The sequence below is a fragment of the Nanorana parkeri genome, unplaced genomic scaffold (genome assembly GCF_000935625.1).
Source record: "Nanorana parkeri isolate BGI_ZX_2015 unplaced genomic scaffold, ASM93562v1 scaffold78, whole genome shotgun sequence".
In the NCBI taxonomy this organism is placed as follows: domain Eukaryota; kingdom Metazoa; phylum Chordata; class Amphibia; order Anura; family Dicroglossidae; genus Nanorana; species Nanorana parkeri.
The window spans coordinates 622,669-629,822 of record NW_017306346.1 but is presented as its reverse complement, the minus strand read 5'-3'; positions in this window follow the sequence as shown (position 1 = coordinate 629,822).

The following is a 7,154-nucleotide window of genomic DNA, read 5'->3' as shown; positions in this document are numbered from 1 at the left end:
GGGTTCTTCTTAGGGCGCAACGGGATGCCTAGTTGGGAGGCCAGATCCTTGTCCATAAAACAGCTGCTTGCGCCCGAATCAATGATGGCAGAGAGGTCAATATCGTTCTTGCCCAGCTGCAGGGAAACAGGGATGGTGAGATGAGACGAGTTGTTATACATAGGTAGGTTAATGCATACCGTGGGTGTCTCCGGCCTACCTGTAGGGGGTTTGATGGGACAGTCCTTCAGGAAATGGCCCGGTTTTGCGCAGTATAAGCACAGATGCAGGGTTCGTCTCCTGGTTCTCTCCACCGTGGACAGGGGACCCCGAATAGCCCCGATCTGCATCGGCTCCTCCTGGTTACCGTCTGCCGCCGCAGGAACAGATACCGGAACCGGAAGCAGTAAGGACTCCGTCTGGCGCACCGGTGGAGGCGGGGTCTGTTGTCGCTCCTGTCGTCTCTCCCGGAAGCGGCGATCCAGGTGGGTCAGTGAGTCCATCAGGCCCCCCAAGGAGCCCGACACCCCGATGCGGGCAAGCTCATCCTTCCGCCGATGCGGAACTGGTCAATCAAGGCCACCTCGTTCAAGCCCGTATCCGTGGCTACCTCACGGAATTCCATGATGTAATCCTCCACCAGACGTCTGCCCTGGCGGAGGGTGCACAAGGTACCCCTGGCGGTTGAAGAACGCAGGGGGTCATCATAAAGTCTATGCATAGCTGCGGCAAAGGACTCCCAGGATGCCAGCACTGGGTCATCGACCTGTAGGAGTTGGTGCGCCCAGGTCTGGGGAGGCCCTGAGAGCAAGGAGATCGCTGTGCGTACCTTGATGAAGTCCGTGGCATATGTACGAGGCTTCAGGGAAAACAAAAGCGCACACGCCGCGTGACTCGCGCACCCGCACCTCGGGCACCAGGTGTACTACCAAGCTGAAGGGGAACCCGTGCCCTGCGCCGTGCCCACGGTCCCCGAGTAGGGGTAACACCCCCTGCTTCCTGACACAGCTTAACATCAATAGTGTGTAAAATATTCAAAGGCATGGGACTACATGCAGTAATTTACAAAAAAAACCTGGTATCATAAGTGTTTAACAACATGGTTTCATGAAGGACCGTTCTTGCCAGACCAATCTATAAACATTTTATGAGGAAGTAAGTACTAAATTAGACAAAGGAATACAATAGACGAATACAATAAAGCATTTGACACAGTACCCCACAAATATTTAATCCATAAACTAAGGTCTATAGGTCTAGATGAAATTGTTGGTACATGGGTGGAACATTGGCTGCAAGAAAGGACCCGGTGGGTAGTGATAAATTGATAATTCGCTAATTGGGCAAGGGTTGGGAGTGGGGTGCCCCCAGGTTCAGTCCTGGGACCGATCCTGTTCATCTTATTCATCCATGACATAGAGATTGGACTAAATAGCTCAATTTCGTTTTTTTGCGGATGATACTAAACTATGCAGAGGAGTAAATTCCGAACAGGAGATATTCTCACTACAACAGGAACTAAACAAAATTGAGGCATGGGCTACAATATGGCAAATGCGATTTAATGTTGAAAAATGTAAGGTTATGTATATGGGAGTAAAGAACATGTGCACAAACTGCTACTACAACTTGGGGATGCTACATTAGGGAAGTCAGAAATAGAAAAAGGCCTGGGGGTCCTCATAGATCAAAGATTTGGCAATAGCAATGCCAAGCAGCAGCTAGCAAAGTTAACAAGATACTGGCATGTATTAAAAGAGGAATTGTGGCAAGGGATCAAAGATTAATACTTCCACTTTATAAATCATTAGGTTCGGTAAATCGGTTCGGTATGCGGTACAGTTCTGGTCGCCGACTCTCAGGAGTGACGTTCTGGAACTGGAAATAGTTCAGAGAAGGGCTAAAAAATTAATTTAAAAGATTGAAGGCCTGAGTTATGAAGACCACATTCAAAATCTTAACTTGTTCACCTTAGAAAAGAGGCGATTAAGAGGGGACCCTATTGCAGTCTTCAAAATCATCAATGGGGACCACAATATTAGGAACAAACTGTTTAATCCCAAAACTGTATTGAGAACCCGGGGACACAAGAGGTTAGAAGAGAGGGGGTTCAATCTTAGAATTTGCAAGGGGTATTTCACTGTGAGAGTAGTGAAAGTTTGGAATTCCCTCCCACAGGCGTTGGTATCTGTGAATAACATTGATAAATTCAAGAAACTTCTGGATGAGTTTCTTCTTTCGCAGAATCTACAGGGATATGGGAAGTGTTAGAGCCAGATAAATACACACACACTCACATACATAGGTTAAACTGTACAGACCATGGTCTTGGCCAAACTCATGTTTGAACTAAAACCGCTTACCTACCCCAATGACGGAATTAAGGTTAGAACCCTCATATCATACTAAAGGGGCGAACCGAGGGCATGGGCCAACACATATATGGAGAAGGAGGACCCCATACTTTCAAGGGTTCCTACAAGCTATGTCTCTGTTATATGAGGTCTCTAGTAAACAACTTACAGCTGAGGCTGCCATTCGTAGTCTCAAACAGGGGAAACGGCCTGTGGAAGACTACATAGCAGAGTTTAAGCGCTGGTCAAGAGAGACTGAATGGAATCAGATAAGTCTCAGAAACCAGTCCAGACTAGGCCTCTCTGAGTCACTCAAGGATGAGTTAGCTCGCGCCGAGCTACCCTTCACTTTAGATGAAATCATACATGATGGCCGTCTTCACGTTAATGCCATGATAGACTCAGGGGCATACGGAAATTTAATAGACATTAACCTGGTAAAAAATAATAAAATCCCCATGCAAAAGAAATTCGTACCAGTGTCTGTCAGTTTCATAGATGGCACCACGCTATCTTCTGGGCCTATTGCCTTACAAACACAACCCTTGCGGGTAACCTCTTCTCACAACCATACAGAATACTTGTCATTTGATGTGATTCCCTCTCCCCTTTTCCCCATCATATTGGGGTTGCCTTGGCTAATGTTGCATCAACCCACCATGAAATAGTCTCAGAATACCATTCAGCTAGATTTCTCCTACTGCTACTGCAAGGAGACTTGTTTTCCCATCACCCCCCTGTTATACGTGGATGTTGGATCCATACCTCCTCAGTATCAGGAATTTGCTGATGTTTTCTGCAAACAGATGGCTGACGCCTTACCACCACACAGATCCTATGATTGTCCGATAGAACTCCTTCCAGGTAGTTCCATACCTGTAGGGAGAGTATACCTATTGTCCGAACCTGAATTGAAACACCTAAAGGAATACCTGGAGGAGAACCTGAAAAAGGGGTTCAAAAAAACCTTCGACCTCTCGAGCAGGGGCTGGTATGTTTTTCGTTAGAAATAAAGACCACAGCTTACGACCCATCATTGATTACCGAGCCCTATCCATCTAAAGATCAATGAAAAAAGGAAAGTAACCACTCCTATCCCATTTCATACAAATTGTAATACCTTTGAAATCGATTGCTTGCTATATTGCTGCTAGCATTTCAGATACTTAACCCCTTGCATCTATTTGAGAGGGCAATCAGAGCATATTCATCATACTTTGTGCACTGTTTATTGGCTATATGGGTTATTGTGACATTGAGAAAGTGTGCAGATAATACCTAGGTCTTCACCACCTTTTTGTTTTTGGCTTACTTTATGATTAGGATATGAAATGTATTATTTTTCCCTGTTCACTGCATCAAGTTTGCACATAGACCTATCATACCTTGACCGATCAGTCACTCGCACACGGTTTGCAACTAAGTCCCTTTTACATTGTCCCAACAACAGAGTGTTTCTGGGCTACAGTGATTGAGCCCGGCATTTTTTGTTACACAAACACTGAATGATACACCGTGCTTGTTTGGTTAATTTTTAATTTATATTGGTTTGACAATTTATTCACCTTATGCCGAGATAGTGGTTTCCAGCATTTACACAGAGTCCATGGTTTCTTTTGAACTAAGAGATTTTGCTTTTACGCTTTGAGAATCCACATTCACCTAGACTGAGCCCAACTTACTAGTTTCACTATAAATTCACTCTTACACATAGTTGCGGCTGGTCTTATTAGATATTTAGACACTCAGTCCTAGCGCAGTGATTCAAGAATTATTATTTTAACATTCCAAGATATTTACCAAGCTCGACCTAAAAGGGGCCTATAACTTAATTAGAATAAGGGCTGGGGATGAATGGAAGCCCGCATTCCGCAAACGGTACGGGCTGTGAATACACAGTGGTGCCTTTTGGCTTATACAACGCCCCTGCTACCTTCCAGAGTTTTATAAACTATATCTTCAGAGATCTCGTGGACCAGTGGTTGCAAACCTATGGCACTTTTCTCCTGCTACGTTAGCCCAGGTTCAGGGACCACCAATGGAAATAGATCCGACCGACCTGGGTCCCCTCAGTACAGGTTCCGGGCCAGTCACAATCGGGCAGCGGCGGCGGCAGCCACAAAAACAGGCAGATTAGACGGCTGCTTCGTCCTTGCTAGGACCCCGGGAGGCCTCCGTGAGCGGCCGTCTAATCTGCCTGTTTAGAGATCACGGCTGCCTGATTGTGACCGGCCCGACTACAGGATGTTCTGATCCCCGTGAGAGCCGCACAGCCTTTTTCCTGCAAAACAGGTAAGCAGGAGAGGGGGCAATGTTTTATTTATTAATTTGTATTAGTAGTTCAGTGTGTGTGTAATGTGTGTGTTTTAATAAGTGTGTGATGTGTGTGTTTAATTATGTGTGTATGTGTTTTATTAAGTGTTAAATGTTTGAATATGCGTGTTTCCCTATTTTGACAAAGGCCCCATTCACACTGTGCATAAAATCCAGCTATTTCAAGCATTTTTGCCGCGCGATATCACGAGAAGTCGCCGGCCAATGTTATTTAATGGAGCTGTTCTAATGTACAGCTCCATGTTGCTCATCGCTTCAGCAGGACCCTCTTTCCCACGTAGGTCGCGTGATGTTTCTATTTTATGAATGCAGCCCGACGGTGAAGGCCGCACGATCATCGCTGGAACGTCGCCCGGAACAGTCGCACTATTCCGGCCCCGCTTGTAAGGTATGCTGCTTGGTGTGAATGGGGCCTAAGGCAGTGATGTTGAACGTTTCTTAAACCCGAGCGCCCGAACTGCAATACAGTACTAAACTATTTGTCAGCGCTGGCACTTTGAGGTAAATAAATTGATTTTGCGTCGCAGTTTGGGCACTCGGGTTCAAAAAGGTTTGTCATCACTGTCCTGGACATTTGTGTAGTCATATATCTTGATGACATCTTGATTTACTCTACTGATTTACACGAGAGTAGGAAACATGTCAGATGGGTGTTGTCACGGCTCACGGCACATAAACTATACGCCAAAGTAGAAAAAGTGTACCTTTAAAAGACACTATTCAGTTTTTGGGGTATATCATCTCTCCCCAAGGACTTGAAATGGACAAGTCCAAGGTGGATTACGTTTTGTATTGGCCGGTTCCGCACTCCCAGAAATCATTACAAAAGGTTTCTAGGTTTTTCAAATTTTTACAGGAAATTCATAAAGAATTTTTCGACAACAGTAAAGCCTTTGTCCATGTTAACCAGCTCCAAAACAAGATTTAACTGGACTCCTGAGGCTCAGAAGGCCTTTGACGAACTTAAGAAGCGATTCACTTCAGCACTCATACTGCGGCTTCCTGACCCATCCTTGTCATACATCTTGGAGGTGGATGCATCCGACCTTGCCATCGGGGCGGTACTCTCACAAAGAGACTCCCTGAGAACACACTTACACCCCGTGGCTTTCTATTCCCGTACTCTGAACACGGCAGAACTAAACTACCCAGTTGGCGAGAAGGAATTACTTGCAATTAAATGTGCACTGGAGACATGGCGACATCTATTAAAGGGAACCATTCTCCCTGTTACCATTTACACAGACCACCAAAACTTGAGGTACTTGAAGACTAACAAAACGACAGGTTAAATGGAGCTTTTTCTTCAACCGGTTTGATTTCCTTATCACATATAGACCAGGTTCGAAGAATGGTAAGGCGGATTCCTTGTCAAGAAGGGATGTCCCACCTAACCCTACAGCTCTACCTAATTCCATTATTCCCCCTGATAAAATCCTCTCCGCCACAATCAATGTGAAGGAACAGCTTAGAGAGTGTTTACGCTCAGACGAGGACTCATCAACCGCGTAGCTGGTAAGGGACCAAGAGGGGTCTCTACATTCCTCCCTCGATGCAAGTACCAATTCTCAAGTTGCATGATTCTCCAATCGCAGGCCACCCTGGAACGAACAAGATCATTGATTTGGTTAAACGCTATTTCTGGTGGCCGAAAATGTCTAAAACCATTCAGGAATTTGTATCTTGCGAAACCTGTTCAACATGCAAACATGACAGGGGACGTCCTTATGGACTCCTAACGAATCTCCCGATACCAAACGTTCCGTGGGAAATAGTGTCCCTCTACTTCATTGTAGATCTGCCACCTTCCAAAAATCACAACACCATACTGGTGGTAGTAGACCTACTTACAAAAATGGCACATTTTGTACCCCTACAAAAACTACCAAATGCATTGGAAACGGCGGAGGCTTTCCTAAACCATGTTATCAAATTGCACGGTGTTCCTTCACAAATCATCTCCGACCGCGGGACACAGTTCGTATCAAAGTTCTGGAAGGCCCTATGCAAGAGCTTACGCATCGACCATAGGCTATGTAGTGCATACCACCCACAAACCAATGGTCAGACGGAGAGGGTAAACCAATGTCTGGAACAATATCTGCGGTGTTACTGTACTTATTTACAGGACGACTGGATGGAATTGTTACCTCTAGCTGAATTCTCCCATAACAATTCAACCAGTTCTTCTCGAAAAACACCCTTTCTATGGGTTTCATTCGAAACCTCTGCCTTCCTCTCTGCTACAAACCAACATTCCCATCACTACCGAATTCTTGGACCGCCTCATACAAACTCGGTAATTACTGAAAACTAATATCCAGAAGGCACAAGAAAGGCAAAAGCGTTATTATGACCTCCGAAGACGTGAGTCACCCCAGTACCAGGTCGGAGACTTGGTCTGGCTGTCTACCAAACATCTACGAATGAAGACACCGTCCAAGAAGTTCAGTAGATTGTTTATTGATCCTTACCCCATCGAAAAGG